General features: G+C 48.8%; 1 long non-coding RNA gene across 1 annotated transcript; it reads left to right on the top strand.

Moving 5' to 3' along the window:
• Positions 1-1,279: 1,279 nt before the first annotated feature.
• LOC122424947 lies at positions 1,280-4,180 on the top strand. Its single transcript, XR_006264625.1, has 3 exons — positions 1,280-2,272; positions 2,630-2,823; positions 3,733-4,180. It is a non-coding gene; the product is annotated as an uncharacterized LOC122424947 (long non-coding RNA).
• Positions 4,181-16,719: the final 12,539 nt, after the last annotated feature.

Genomic DNA, 16,719 nt, shown 5'->3' with positions numbered 1-16,719 from the left:
ATTACCATATTTCACACTTGCCAGAGCTTGGAGAGACACGTTTAAGGGTGCCAGCCTGTCCAGCACCCAGCACACTAGTAGAGCTCAGGAACGGTCAGTGGCTTCAAGAAGGAGGACATTTCTTTCACATTCAAACTGATGATTCCCAAGATCAACGTTGATTCTAAGACTGTTACTACTTTATTTTTTAAGCGTTGAGAAGACATTTTGGCATGATTTTAAGGCAGAACTTGTTTCAGTGGTTTTCCACAATACTAACCCTAAAAACACAGGGCCTCCCCCATGGCTCAGCAGTAAAGAATCTGCCTGCAATGCAGGAGATGAAGGGTTGATCCCTGGGTTGGGAGATTCCCCTGGAGGGCATGGCAACCTGCTCCACTATTCTTGCCTGGAGAATCCCATGGACAGAGCCTGGCGGGCTATGACCCATGGGGTCACAAAGAGTCAGACAGGACTAAGAGATTAACACTTTCACTTTCAAGCTGTTATGCACAAGAGACTCTTGTTCAATGCCTGGGTCAGGAAGATCCCTTGGAGGCGGAAATGGCAACCTATTCCAGTATTCTTGCCTGGGAAATCCCACAGCAGAGGAGCCTGGTGGGCTGCTGTCCAGGTCACAGAGTCGAACCGGACTGAAGTGACTGAGCATGCACGCATCAACCCTAAAAACACAGGAAGATATGCCAGCAACAGGACTCACTACAAATACGTGTGTTCATAGCAGGAAGATGTTATTAATTAATATTTATTCGTTCTTTCAACAAACAGGTCTTGAGCGCCTTCTGTCTGCCGGGCCAAACCCAGGCTCCTTCTCCTCCCCTCAAAAACAAAAACTAGGGAGGGGGGATCCGGATGGGGAATACATGTAAATCCATGGCTGATTCATGTCAATGTATGACAAAAACCACTACAATATTGTAAAGTAATTAGCCTCCAACTAATAAAAATAAATGGGAAAAAAAAAAAACCCTGTCTTTCAAGAGGGCTCAGGCCATCTCAACAACTAACCTTTGCTGCAAGTATTGCGGCACTGACATTGAGAAGTCTGTCCTCACAAACAGAACCTCGTGAATCTTTACTAAATATCGTGGTCTCGGATAAAAAAAGTCCATTTTTTTTTTTTAACGTTGCCTTACCGCTTTATGATGTGACAACCTTACGAAAAAGCTTTGCGTCTTCAGATGGCACACTTACATATTCCCAAACTTGTCGTGTACCCGGTCCCCGTCGCCATTTCGGCCCTTGGAAGGGACCCAGCCTAGGCGAGAGGTGGACATCCCCACCCTCGTAAATCTTTCAAAAACAAAACCCGCTAACCATGGCATATCCTCACACGTTTTCCCGCACTTTGCTTTCCCTCACTTAAGTGTCTGCTGGGTTGGGTACCCATTAGTGTAGGAGCCGTCCTGCGCTTTCCCGCGACAGCACGTCACTTCTCCGAAAGGAGGAACGAACTCGTTTCACCTTGTCCCTGGTTTCGCGGGCAAGACCGGAAGATCAGCCTCCGCGAGGAAGCCGAGGGAACTGGAGCTAAGGGGACCCAAACTGCTGGGAGGGAATACCTAACGTGGCCGTGGGGCTTCGTCAGCCCGGAGCCGAGTCCAGGAAGGGCAGGGCCCGTTCCCCGCGAGGCCGCCCCACCGCCCCGACAAGCACCGAGGCCCAGAGAGAGCACCCAGCGACGGCGGCCAGGCCACTTCCGGCCGCGCAGTGGGGGCCGCCATCTTGGACTCTTGGCCACCTAAACGACAACAAAGACGGCGGGACACTGCGGAAGCTGTCTTTCTCCGGGAGCCTACTGCGATCCCAGCTCACAGATCGCCGGGTGTCCCAAAAACAGACCGGCCCCTCAGCGTTCCGTACCGCCACACAGGGAGCCGCCATCTTGTACTGCAGAACTCTCCATTTCCGGGACCGGCCGCTGACGTGACTCGTGAGGTGCGAGCCAACAAAGGCGGCGCGAGCGCCCTCTGGCGGTAGCGCCGCAAAAGCGCCGACAGCTTTGACCCGACGAGGATTCTGCTTCCGGGTCTCCGAGGGGGCGGGTCGCTGACCCAAGCGCCGGGCAGGGGCGTGGCTGGGGTGGCCTGGGGAGCATGCGCATCGACGTTGGAGCGGGGCGGGGCTCGGCCTGCTCAGGTTGAGGGTCCTAAGTGAAAGTGAAAGGTGAAAGTCGCTCCGTCTTGTCGGACTCTTTGCGACACCATGGAGCACGCCAGGCCTCCCTGTCCATCACCAACTCCCGGAGCTTGCTCAAACTCATGTCCATCGAGTCGGTGATGCCATCCAACCATCTCATCCTCTGTCGTCCCCTTCTCCTCCCGCCTGGAATCTTTCCCAGCATCAGGGTCTCTCCCAATGACCCTATAGGACAATGAGGGTCCTAGTGGTTTATTAGGCCTCCCCCGCCCGTGAGGCTCGTGCTATATACTGTTACCGCTTACACGTGCCCTCCTTACCCTCTCTGCTAAACCCTGGGGAAGACGGCCTGGAGGTCTCCCCTTTCTGTAAAATGGGAAACATTACCTGGTCGGGGGTTGTTGCGAGGCTTGTTTTCGGATGACAGTATGGGTTCGTAATGACTGCCTGCTTCTTCTCCCTCGGTAATAATGAGAACAAACCTATGCAGGACAGCCTGTGCCGCCCTGGGTCACATCTAGAGGAGCCTCCTGGGCAGGGGCAGTTGATACGGCACAGGGGGCAGCGCGGTGCACGCGGTGGGGCCATTGCTGCCCGGAGCTGAGGACGCTTCCGCAGAGGGTGGCCATGGAGCAGACAAGGCGTGAAAGTACCTGCTCAGCTGCCGAGCCCAGCACCGCGTCGGTGAGTGTCCAGGTGGCTGTGAGGCAGACGGTGGTGGTTGTGGGGAGCACCGTCCCCAGCCGCTCCGAGAAGCCAGACCACACAGCCGTGTTCCTCTCCTGTGGCTGGTGACGGCTTGTCACGGGCTAGCGTTCTGGTACCACTTGGCTACCAGCTCTCTCAGCCTGCAGCGGCCTGAAGGTTGGGCGGTGCCTGGAGGCCGTTCTGGCTCCGTCAGGAGTCTGGCCGCCTGGCCTCCCTTGGAGGGCTCCTGCTTGTCCTCTTCCATGAGGAGAACTACATGTCTTTGGGATTCACACATCAAGATGCACAGCACCTGCATGCTAAGAAGCTCAAAGATAGTGATTTAAGGGCTCCTTAGATAAGATTACCTGCTCTACTTGCTTCAAACCAGCAATCAGACCACCTCGATTTCCATCAGGGTAGCTTCCTCTTTCTGGAAGTTAGATGCATTCCAGGGCTTCAGGAGACCTCTCTTTAAAGGGGAAAATTTTTTAAATAAATAAATAAAGGGGAAAATTATGTTTGTATCAGTTCCTACAGGGGTGATGAGTTAGCACGTTAATGGAGGTACAGTGGTTAAGGGCATGTCTGAGTCAGTCTTCACCCTCAGCCTCATCACATGACCCAGAGGAGATGCTGTTTCTGTCCTTTGGAAATATACAAGGTTTGTTAAGCCAGGTGTGCACATCACAGATATTACTACCTTGTTGCAGGAGAAATGAAGTAAGGAAACCTCATCCTGTTTCTCTGTGATCATCCAACACTGAAATTGTCTAATATTGTCCTGGACATTCATACTGGACAACACTAACCAAAGCAAACAGGAACATCAGGCCTTTCCACTTGTATCCTCATAATGTTAATAATTAATCCTTTGTGCAATTGTCTTTTTTTTTTTTTTTTCAGCTGTGCTACTTGGCTTGTGGGACCCTAGTTCCCCACCCAGGGATCGAACTTGGACCCTGGCAGTGAAAGCACCAAGAGTCCTAACCACTAGACTGCCAGGGAATTCCCCTTGCAGTTGTCTTTTAAGCAAAAGAGAATAATAAAAAAGCTACAAAAGTATATTATGTTATTGCTTACATTTATCTTCATTGGTCCTCTTTTCCCCTGTATTTGGAATCAAGTTAATGACTAGTATCATTTCACTTTAGCCTGAAAGATTCCCTTTATTATTTATTGGAATGCAGGTTTGCTAGCAACAAATTCTCTCAATCTTTGTTTATCTTGGAATCATCATTGCTGTTTCATTTTTATTTTAGCATTATCAGTTCAGTTGCTCAGTCGTGTCCGACTCTTTACAACCCCATGGACTGCAGCACGCCAGGCCCCCTGTCCATCACCAACTCCTGGAGTCCACCTAAACTCATGTCCATTGAGTCAGTGATGACATCCAACCGTCTCATCCTCTGTTGTCCCCTTCTTCTCCTGCCTTCAATCTTTCTCAGCATCAGGGTCTTTTCAAATGAGTCAGCTCTTCGCATCAGGTGGCCAAAGTGTTGGAGTTTCAGCTTCAGCATCAGTCCTTCCAATGAACACCCAGGACTGATCTCCTTTAGGATGGACTGGTTGGATCTCCTTGCAGTCCAAGGGACTCTCAGCTTCTCCAACGCCACAGTTCAAAAGCATCCATTCTTCGGCGCTCAGCTTTTTTTATAGTCCAACTCTCACATCCATACATGACTACTGGAAAAACCATAGCCTTGACTAGATGGACCTTTGTTGACAAAGTAATGTCTCTGCTTTTTAATATGCTGTCTAGGTTGGTCATAACTTTCCTTCCAAGGAGTAAGCATCTTTTAATTTCACGGCTGCAGTCACCATCTGCAGTGATTTTGGAGCCCAGAAAAATTAAGTCAGCCACTGTTTCTACTGTTTCCCCATCTATTTGCCATGAAGTGATGGGACCAGATGCCATGATCTTAGTTTTCTGCATGTTGAGCTTTAAGCCAACTTTTTCACTCTCCTCTTTCACTTTCATCAAGAGGCTCTTTAGTTCTTCACTTTTTAGCATTATAGTGTACTACATTAATTGACTTTTTAAAACAATTTTTGTTTACCTATTTTTGGTTGTCCTGGGCCTGCCTTGCTGCTCGGGCTCCTCTCTAGTTGCAGTGCCGAGGCATCTCCCTGTGACGGCGTCTCTTACTGCAGATACGGGCTCTAGGGCACGCGGACTTCAGGGGTCATGGCAGGAGGGCTCTACGGCACAGGCTCTGACGGCACGGCTCTCGGGGTCACTGAGCTAGAGAAGGCCGTGGTCCAGGTGATCAGATTGGTGAGTTTCCTGTGATTGTGGTTTTCAGTCTGTCTGCCCTCTGATGGAGAAGGATAAGAGGCTTATGGAAGCTTCCTGTTGGGAGAGACTGACTGAGGGAAAATTGGGCCTTGTTCTGATGGGCGGGGCCAGGCTCAGTAAACCTTTAATCCTATTTTCTGTTGATGGGTGGGGCTGTGTTCCCTCCCTGCTCTTTACCTGGGACCAAACTATGGTGCAGGCAATGAAGACAATGGAGACCTCCTTCAGAGGATCCCAGGCAGGCAGAGCTACCCTCAGTGGCCCCAGCCCTGTAGCAGGCCACCGCCGACCCACGCCTCCGCCGGAGACTCCTGGACGCTCACAGGCAAGTCTGGGTCGGTCTCCTGTGGGATCCCGGCTCCTTTCTCCTGGGTCCTTGTGCACAAGGTTCTGTTTGAGCCTCCAGGAGTCTGTTCCCCAGTCCTGGGTAGGTTCTGGCAGCTCTGTGGTGGGGTTAGTGGCGACCTCCTCCGAGAGGGCTTATGCCACACCCCGGTCTGCGGCACCCAGAGCCCCTGCCCCTGCGGCAGTCCTCTGAGACCCGTCCCTCCCCAGGAGACGCTCAGACACAGCTCTGTCTCCGTCTCCGTGGGGTCCCTGGGTCCTGGTGCGCACAAGCTTGGTTTGAGCCTCTGAGCGTCTCTGGCGGGAATGGGGTATGATTCAAAACGAGATTTTGCCCCTCCTACCATCTCACTGGGGCTTCTCCTCTGCCCGTGGATGTGGGGTATCTCCTCGCAGCTGCTTGGGCACTGCACAGCCGCTGCTCCAGCACCTACACGCTTCCCGGGGCTTCTCTGCTGTGTAGGGCCACCCAAGATGGACGGGTCATGGTGGAGAGTGCTGACTAAACGTGGTCTTGCCTTCAGAATCCCATGAACAGTATGAGAAGGCAAAAAGATAGGACACGGAAAGATAAACTCCCCAGGTTGGTAGGTGCCCAATATGCTACTGGAGAAGAGTGGAGAAATAACTCCAGAAAGAATGAAGGGATGGAGCCAAAGCAAAAACAACACCCAGCTGTGGATGTGACTGGTGATGGAAGTAAAATCCAATGCTGTAAAGAGCAATATTGCATAGGAACTTGGAACGTTAGGTCCATGAATCAAGGCAAACTGGAAGTGGTCAAACAGGAGATGGCAAGAGTGACTATCGACATTTTAGGAATCAGTGAACTAAAATGGACTGGAATGGGTGAATTTAACTCAGATGACCATTATATCTACTACTGTGGGCAAGAATCCCTTAGAAGAAATGGAGTAGCCCTCATAATCAACAAAAGAGTCTGAAATGCAGTACTTGGATGCAATCTCAAAAACAACAGAATGATCTCTGTTCATTCCAAGGTGAACCATTCAATATCATGATAATCCAACTCTATGCCCCTATCAGTAATGCTGAAGAAGCTGAAGTTGAAGAGTTCTATGAAGACTTACAACACTTTCTAGAACTAACACCCTAAAAAGATGTCCTTTTCATTATAGAGGACTGGAATGCAAAAGTAAGAAGTCAAGAAACACCTGGAGTGACAGGCAAATTTGGCCTTGGAGTACAGAATGAAGCAGGGCAAAGGCTAATAGAGTTTTGCCAAGAGAACGCACTGGTCATAGCAAACATCCTCTTCCAACAACACAAGAGAAGACTCTATACATGGACATCACCAGATGGTCAACACCAAAATCAGACTGATTATATTATTTGCAGCCAAAGATGGAGAAGTTCTATACAGTCAGCAAAAACAAGACCAGGAGCTGACTGTGGCTCAGATCATAAATTCCTTATTGCCAAATTCAGACTTAAATTGAAGAAAGTAGGGAAAACCACTAGACCATTCAGGTATGACCTAAATCAAATCCCTTATGATTATACAGTGGAAGTGACAAATAGATTCAAGGGACTAGATCTGATAAACAGAGTGCCTGATGAACTATGGACGGAGGTTCATGACACTGTATAGGAGACAGGAATCAAGACCATCCCCAAGAAAAAGAAATGCAAAAAGGCAAAATGGTTGTCTGAGGAAGTCTTACAAATAGCTGTGAATAGAAGAGAAGAGAAAGGCAAAGGAGAAAAGAAAAGATATACCCATTTGAATGCAGAGTTCCAAAGAATAGCTAGGAGAGATAAGAAAGGCTTCCTCAGAGATCAGTGCAAAGAAATAGAGGAAAACAACAGAATGGGAATGTCTAGAGATCTCTTCAAGAAAATTAGAGATACCAAGGGAACATTTCATGCAAAGATGGGCTCAATACAGGACAGAAATGGTAGGGACCTAACTGAAGCAGAAGATATTAAGAAGAGGTGGCAAGAATACACAGAAGAACTATACAAAAAAGATTTTCATGACCCAGATAATCACAATGGTGTGATCACCAACCTAGAGCCAGACATCCTGGAATGAGAAGTCAAGTGGGCCTTAGGAAGCATCACTAGGGCTGATGAAATTCCAGTTGAGCTATTTCAAATTCTAAAAGATGATGCTGTGAAAGTGCTGCACTCAATATGTCAGTAAATTTGGAAAACTCAGCAGTGTCCACAGGACTGGGAAAGGTTAGTTTTCATTCCAATCCCAAAGAAAGGCAAGGCCAAAGAATGCTCAAACTACTGCACAATTGCACTCATCTCACACTCTAGTAAAGTAATGCTCAAAATTCTCCAAGCCAGGCTTCAACAGTACGAGAACCATGAACTTCCAGATATTCAAGCTGGATTTAGAAAAGACAGAGGAACAAAAGATCAAATTGCCAACGTCCCCTGAATTATCGAAAAAGCAAGAGAGTATCAGAAAAACATCTACTCTGCTTTATTGACTATGCCAAAGCTTTTGACTGTGTGAACCACAAGAAACTCTGGAAAATTCTTAAAGAGATGAGAATACCAGACCACCTGACCTGCCTCTTGAGAAACCTGTATGTAGGTCAGGAAGCAACAGTTAGAACTGGACATGGAACAACAGACTGGTTCCAAATAGGGAAAGGAGTACATCAAGGCTGTATATTGTCACCCTGCTTATTTAACTTATATGCAGAGTACATCATGAGAAATGCTGGACTGGATGAAGCACAAGCTGGAATCAAGATTGCCAGGAGAAATATCAATAACCTCAGATATGCAGATGACACCACCCTTATGACAGAAAGCGAAGAACTAAAAAAGAGCCTCTTGATGAAAGTGAAAGAGGAGAGTGAAAAAGTTGGCTTAAAACTCAACATTCAAAAAAAAACAACTCAACATTCAGAAAACTAAGATCATGGCATCCGGTCCCATCACTTCATGGTAAATAGATGGGGAAACAGTGGAAGCAGTGAGAGACTTTATTTTGGGGGGCTCCAAAATCACTGCAGATGGTGACTGCAGCCATGAAATTAAAAGAAGCTTACTCCTTAGAAGGAAAGTTATGACCAACCCAGACAGCACATTAAAAAGCAGACCTTGTCAACAAAGGTCCATCTAGTCAAAGTTAAGTTTTTTCCAGTAGTCATGTAAGGATGTGAGAGTTGGACTATAAAGAAAGCTGAGTGCTAAAGAATTGATGCTTTTGAATCATGGTTTTGGAGAAGACTCTTGAGAGTCCCTTGGACTGCAAGGAGATCCAACCAGTCCATCCTAAAGGAGATCAGTCCTGGATATTCATTGGAAGGACTGATGTTGAAGCTGAAACTCCAATACTTTGGCCACCTGATGTGAAGAGCTGACTCATTTGAAAAGACCCTATTGCTGGAAAAGACTGAAGGCAGGAGAAGGGGACGACAGAGGATGAAATGGGTGATTGGCATCACCGACTCGACAGACATGAGTTGAGCAAGCTCCGGGAGCTGGTGATGGACAGTGAAGCCTGGGGTGCTGTAGCCCATGGGGTCGCAAGGAGTTGGGACATAACTGAGCAACTGAACTGAGCTGAACAGCACAGGCTCAGTAGTTGGGGCCCATGGGACTTATTTGCTCTGCAGCATGTGTGGTCTCTCTGGGACCACGGATCGCACTCGTTTCCTGCACTGGCAGTCGGATTCTTTACCACTGAGCCGCCAGAGAAGCGCTGTTACTCGACTTTTGAATGTTAAACCATGCTCCTATTCTTGGGAAAGCCCACTTGATCATGGTCATGATTATTTTTATATGCTGCTGGATTTGGTTTGCTAATATGCTGTTGAGAATATTTGCATATATATTCATAAAACATACTGATCTGTAGTTTTTTCACTTATAATGTCTTTGACTTTGACCCCCGGTTACTAATGGCCGGGTAGGATTGAAGGAGGACACAGACAGAGCTGGACTCCATCTTAGGCCAGGCTGCGAACATTAGGCTACACGCATGGTCACCCTCCCAATGGGCTCTGAACTTTGTGCCCGGTGTCTATAGAATAGGCATCCCAATTGGAAACCAGACCCCCCGATCAAAGAGCCTCAGGACTTGGACTTGGACTCTCTGTCACCTAAAAGAATATGCGAATTATCTCTGTAACAGAACAAAGTCGCAAATTCCATTATGTTTATCGGGATATGACCACAGGCCTATTGATAAATGTCTACTGTTTAACTATCGAGGCTTATGACACATGAATCATGGGTTATCTGTGATCATATCTTTTACCTTGTCCAGACTAGTTTCAGGGAATTTGGGGATGTGGGTTTGAGCATGTACGCTTAGGGCATATAAGGTTTTCACAAAAACTGGTCAAGGTCCTTGGCTAAAAGGAGACTCTGCCTTGGGCCCGCCGGTGTAATAAACTGCACTCCACTATCGGCATTGTCCTTCTGAGTGAGTTTGTTTCCCGGAACACGTAGCTACAACATTTGGTGCATTGGTCAGGAAACTCCTCACTGTGAGGAGACAGGTCCCCTTTGGGACTACTCCAAGGCCTTGTGGCTTGAATCTTCCAGAGAGGGGAAGGCGCCTCGCCTTTCTGGAAGGATTCTGCTTCTCAACGCCTGGATCTCTCACGTTAGCAGGTAGTGGACGGCAGCAGGGGAACTGAGCGCTCGGGTGAGGAGGAACCCACCCGGCAGGGTGGAAGAGGGGGCCTGATCACCCCCTGAGAGGGACTAGAAGGGGCACGGGCCCACAGGAGCCTGGTATAGGCAGGTGGCGGCAACTGCTTGGTACACAGGTCGACGAGCGTGTTAGGGCTTAGGAAGGAAATTTGTGAAGGTCATTTAGGAGGTGTGTCCATGCCATCACGGGGAAGATTATCACCCAGCGATCACCAGGGGATTTTTAGGAGAAGAAACTTGGTCCTTGTGAGCTCATATTCTACCTCCCCCAGGAGGTGCCCCATCTGCTGCGAAACTCCCAATCCCTCAAACTAGTTAGGGTAGAAAGAAAAAAAAACAAACAAACAAACAGTAGATCAGTGAGTAGGAATTGGCCTTTCCAGGAGAAGCCTGGGACGTGGGGTATCTAACCCATCTGTGCTTTTATCCTCACCCAATTAAGCTCGCCGGGACAAGAATGACATCTAAAGCATCAACGAGAAGGTAAGAAAAATGGGAGGAAGCGGATCTAAGGCAACTGTACTAGAAAATATGATTAAAAACTTCAAAAAGGGATTTGACAGAGTCTACGGGACAGAGATGACACCCAACAGGCTCCGCACTCTCTGCAAGGTTGAATGGCCCGCAATGGGAGTCGGTTGGCCATCAGAGGGTACCATGGACTTAAATTTAATAAAGACAGTTGATGCCATAGTTACGGGAAAACCTGGACACCCCAATCAGTTTCCATACATAGACTCTTGGCTAGGGATAGCCCAGGACCGCCCCCCCGCCAAATGGGCCAGATTTTATATCCATAATGGGGAAGGAAACATATTAATGGCTCAAAAAGTAACCAACGATGAAAAGGAAATCTTACAGGATCCAGAGGGGGAAGAACTTCCCCCGCCACCATACTGGATGATGATCCCACCAACCAATGCTCCTGCGGGCCGAGAGCCTCCCCACAGGGAACTGACCAGAGGCCAGTAAGCCTCCCATAGCCTCCACTTCCACCAGTCCTCCCGACAGCCCCACAGCATGTACGGCCACCATTCTGGCAAGCCCCGACCTTAGCTGAACGGGCAGCAGGCTACCACCCACCGGATTCAACCACTGCTGACGTCATACGCCCCAAGCTCCATCCTCCGCTCCCAATACCGCACGAGGGGAGGGAGACACTGGAATTAAGCAGAGACTGCCCTCTGCGAGAGAGCCGGAGGGAAAGGCACCACTACAGATGCCTCTTAGAGAAGTCCAACAACCTCCGCTGCAAGGGGAGGACAGTAATTACCATCAAGCTCCTGTAGCTTATCAGCCCTTCTCATCAACCGACATACCGAATTGACAAAAGCATACCCCCTTACTCGAAAGAGCCACAAGGTATGACGAGATTGATGGAAGCCATCTTTCACACTCATCGACCAACATGGATGATGTCATGCAATTATTGACATCTGTCTTCAGTACTGAGGAGAGGTATAGGATTTATACGGAAGCAAAAAAATGGTTACGAGAGATGGTTCCAGAAGGTATTGCAAACCCAGAAAGGTGGATAGAGCAGGCCTTCCCCAATGATAAACCTAATTGGGACTATAACACGGAAGAAGGGAGGATTCAACTAGACAGATATCAGACAGCCATTATACAAGGGCTAAAGAGGGGAGCCCGTAAGCCAATGGACATGTCAAAACCTGCTGGGGTAATTCAGAAGGGGAATGAATCACCTTCTGAATTTTATGAGAGGCTCTGCAAAGCCTATAGACTTTATACGCCTATAGACCCGGAAGCTGCGGGCTCTCAGACTATTGTAAACTCAGCATTCATCTCGCAGGCATGCCCCGGTATTAAACGAAAGCTTCAAAAGACAGAAGGGGTGCTATCCATGTCCAGTTCCCAGTTAACTGAAATAGCAGATAAAGTGTTCCAGAACAGGGACACAGAAATAGAAAAGAAATATGAGAAGAGATATAAAGAGGAACAAAGGAGAACAGACCAGAGATTTGCAATGCTAGCCGCTGCACTAGAAAAGGCTATCTTGGGCCCTCCGGGAAAACCTCCTGCCCCAGGGACAGGACAGCCCTTCAGCCAGTCCCAACGAAGGCCGGGGGCCCCATTACAGCCAAACCTGTGTGCCTGGTGCTGAGGGTTTGGCCATTGGAAGAATGAATGCCCTAAGGCAAGTAGGGAAGAGAAAGCTCCCGCGGTTGTGCGACTTGCTGACTTGGAAACTAAATAGGGCTGCTGGGGCTCAGAGATATCAGGTCCCCAAGAGCCCATGGTAACCTTAAAAGTGGGGGGCCAAAACATGGACCTTATGGTGGATACAGGAGCAGAACTGTCGGTAGTAACAAAACCTGTGGCATCACTGTCCACAAAGACTACCGCTGTAACTGGGGTATCAGGACAAGAGATGATAAAATCATTTTTGCCAGCCCAGAAAATGCCAGGTGGGGGGACACCAAGTGCTTCATGAATTCCTCTACATTCCTGAGAGCCCAGTACCCATGCTGGGAAAAGACTTGCTCTCCAAACTAGGAGCACCAGTGACTTTCTCCCCTGAGGAGAGGCCCACCTTCTGGGTGGGCACTACGACTTATTTGCTCTCTCTCTCAATACCCAACACCCCCCCCCCCCCGACCAAGGTGAGTGGAGGTTGCATGAGCCTCCGAAGGAAAAACCAGGTGGGCTGGAGGAACTTGAAAGAGAGCTAACTCAATTATTCCCCCGAGGTCTGGGCGTAAGACAACACCCCCCATCCCCCGATCACCCCCCGACCTGGGCTGGCTAAGCATCGAGCCCCAGTGATAATAGAACTCAAGCCAGGCGCCATCCCAGTTAGAAAGCGCCAGTACCGGCTACCAATAGAGGCCCCGGGCCGGCATACTGCCGCACATCAATAGATTGAAACAAGCGGGCATTCTAGTAGAGTGCCAGGCAGCTTGGAATACGCCGATTCTGCCAGTCAAAAAGAAAGGAGGACGGGACTATAGGCCTAAACAAGACGTCAGGCTAGTCAACCAGGCTACTGTGACTTTACACCCCACTGTTCCAAACCCCTATATCTTACTTAGCCTCCTCCTGCCGAGGACTAAAGTTTATATTCGCCTAGATCTCAAGGATGCCTTCTTCTGCGTTCGCCTCGGCCCAGCATGACAGCCCATCTTTGCCTTTGAATGGGAAGATCCAGTCGGGGTCACCAAACAACAGCTCACCTGGACTCCCCCACAAGGGTTTAAGAACTCCCCAGCCATGTTTGGGGAAGCCTTGGCTTCTGAGCTGGACTCATTCCACCCGGAAGAGTATGGCTGTTGGCTCCTACAATACGTGAGTGACCTGCTCCTGGCCGCTGAGACCAGGGGACAATGCTGGGAAGGGACGAAAGCAGTGCCCCAGCTGCTGACGGAAGCAGGTTACCGGGTGTCGAAGAAGAAGGCGCAGGTCTGCGAGGAGGAGGTGAGGTGTCTGGGGTTTGTTTTAAAGAAGGGCGCAAGGTTATCGCACAGTCCAGAAAAGAGGTGATCCTGAGAATCCCAACACCTAAGACTCGTTGGCAGGCCCGGGAGTTTCTGGGAGCTACTAGGTTTTGAAGAATCTGGATTCCAGGATATTCCCAAATGGCCCAGCCTTTATATGAACTCCTGACAGGGCCTGAGGAAAATCCACTAAATTGGACTGAAAAACAACAGAAAGCCTTTGATGAACTAAGGTTGGCAATTATATCAGACCCCGCTCTAGGGCTGCCAGACCTTGCCAAGCCATTCACTCTATATGTAACTGAAAAGGACAAAACCGCAATGGGAGTGTTAACTCAGACTGTGGGAGCCTGGGACAGACCTGTAGCCTATCTCTCAAGGCAGCTTGACAATGTCGCCACCAGGTGGCCCGGATGCCTGAGAGCCATTGCCGCAGGTGCCCTACTCGTACGAGAAGCTACTAAATTGACTTTAGGCCAAGATCTGGTCGGAAGAGTCCTACATGAGGTCAACACACTCTAACAAGGAGATCCCCACAAATGGCTATCAAACTCCCGGATTATTCAATATCCAGGGTTGTTATGTGAAAACCCTAGCCTCCATATTGAGCCTTTCCAGACTTTAAACCCAGCCACACTCTTTCCAGTGGGAGAGGATGGACCTTCTCATGACTGTGGGAAGTCTTGGAAGAAGTCTACGCTTGCAGACCCGACCTCCGAGACCAACCGATTCCGGGCCCTGATTGGGTCCTATATACTGATGGCACTAGCCTGATAAAACAAGGACAGCGGCTGTCGGGTTATGCCATAGTTACAGAATGGACTATCATCTACCCTGGCTCCTTGCCATGACACTGGTCTGCTCAATGAGCAGAGGTATGGGCCTTGATTCAAGCACTCCAGCTGTCAAAGGCAAGGGGGTGAACATCTCCACCGACCCCAGGTATGCCTTTGCACACTACATGTACACGGGGCTCTATATAAGGAGAGAGGCCTCTTGATAGCTAGTGGAAAAGATACCAAAAATAAGGAAGAAATTCTGACCCTATTAGATGCTGCCTGGGAACCAGAAAAGATTGCAGTCATACACTGCCGAGGACATCAAAAAGAAGATACCCCCCAGGCTCGGGGAAACAGACTGGCAGATAAGACCACTAAACAAGCAGCCAAGGGCTTGGGAGTGACAAATGAGGCCTCTATTAAAGTGCTTGTATTGGCGGAACTGCCTGAGCTAGCATTGGACTCTCCAAAATACACTACTGAAACCCAAAACCAACTAGCCAAAGCTGAAGGGGCTATAAAGACTGAAAAGGGATGGTGGGAATTGCCAAGTGGCAAATAATTGGTACCGGAGGAGCTGGCATTCACTCTGGTAAGCCAAACACACCAAGCGACCCACCTAGGCCATGATAAACTGGAAGAGCTAATTCAAAAATATTTCTTGGTTCCTTGCCTCTCTTCCCTATGCAGAACAGAATCTCAGAACTGCACTGCCTGCTCACAGGTCAATGCTGCCTCTCGGCACAGACAGAAACCTCTGGGGATTCAGCTAAAAGGCACGCTGCCCTTTGAACACCTGGAAGTGGACTTCACTGAAATGAAACCTCACCGACTTTCCCATTACCTGCTGGTCATGGTATGTACGTTCTCAGGATGGGTAGAAGCTTTTCCTATCCGGACTGAAAGCATCAGAAGTAGCTCGGTGCTTGCTTAAGGAGATAGTCCCCAGATTTGGATTTCCTACCAGCATTAGATCGGACAATGGCCCGGCTTTTGTAGCTGATTTAGTACAACAAATAAGTAAAACTTTAAACATCAAATGGAAACTACACTGCATATAGGCCCAGAGTTCTGAGATGGTGGAATGAACCAACTGGACACTTAAAGAGATTCTCCAAGTGGATCATAGAGACTGACTGCTCCTGGGTGGACTTGCTTTCGATGGCTCTGCTCAGACTCGGGATGACCCCACGGTCCCATGGCTGCTCTCCATATGAGATTGCATATGGGAGACCCCTTCCCATAATAAAACAGGTATCAACCAATTTGCCTCAGGTAAGGGGGAATGGGATTTCGCGGCAGATGGAGCAGTTAGGTAAGGTAGTCAGGTAGCTAAGTTTGTACAAGAAAGAGTGCCGTTCCCCTTGGGGGAACAGATTCATGAGTTTACGCCTGGTGAACAATATGGGCCAAAGATTGGAAACATGATTCACTAGCCCCTCGGTGGAAGGGCCCTTATACTGTTATTCTAACTACCCCTACTGCAGTTAACGTTGCAGGTATTGCCCCTTGGATCCATCATATGAGGGTGAAGAGAGCATACCACGCAGACCCAGAAAACGCTGAGTGGACTACGCAGAGGGACCCCACTGACCCTCAAGAGACTAAGATCATCCTTAAGAAGAAGAAGGAAAAGAAGATCCCAGATAAGCCCCTTCATGATGAAGCCGCACAATCAACTCCTGCTGCTTGGGCTCATCAATGTGATTTTGAATGCAACTTCCGTTTCAACTCAGGACGGTGTTTTCATCTCATGGGCACATTCCTGTGCGGACTTCCACAACACCTCCAGCTGCTGGGTATGTGGGGCTATGCCTCCGTCTGTGATGGATGGACTTCCTTGGTAGGTGTCACCGCTCCGCCAAGGAGATTTTAAACTACTCTGCTCTTTTCTGGGACAACAAAAAGAGACTTTCCTTTCTCTTGTCAATCATAATCTCCCCCTGCTCTCTTGCTGTAAGCCAGACCTACAGTCAATAGACTCGGGTCATGGGGTTACATTTGATATGCCAGTTTCATAGAAGTAACAAAAGCTCATACCTCATATTTAAAGGGCAAAAAGGAAAAAGGCTCCCTGACCAGCAAGTGAGGACAAGCCTCTAGGTATGTTGAACAATTTTACCAAGTCTGGGATGAATATTTCTGGACGACCCCAGAAAAGGGCCAATTAATTACTCTTGCCGCTATATGCTGGGAACAAAAAGAACATAGGGTAGGGTTTGGTGACCGTCCCTTAGACCTGAAAGAACTAAAATATATGGGATTCCTATCCCCCGAACAATGTCAACAAACATTCAAGGTCACATAACATCCCAATCAGTCCATCCACTGGCCAGGCTCTGATTGGAAATATAACCCTTGAATC

The sequence above is a fragment of the Cervus canadensis genome, chromosome 22 (assembly GCF_019320065.1).
Source record: "Cervus canadensis isolate Bull #8, Minnesota chromosome 22, ASM1932006v1, whole genome shotgun sequence".
Taxonomy (NCBI): Eukaryota; Metazoa; Chordata; class Mammalia; order Artiodactyla; family Cervidae; genus Cervus; species Cervus canadensis.
This window is presented reverse-complemented; position numbering and strand designations above follow the sequence as displayed.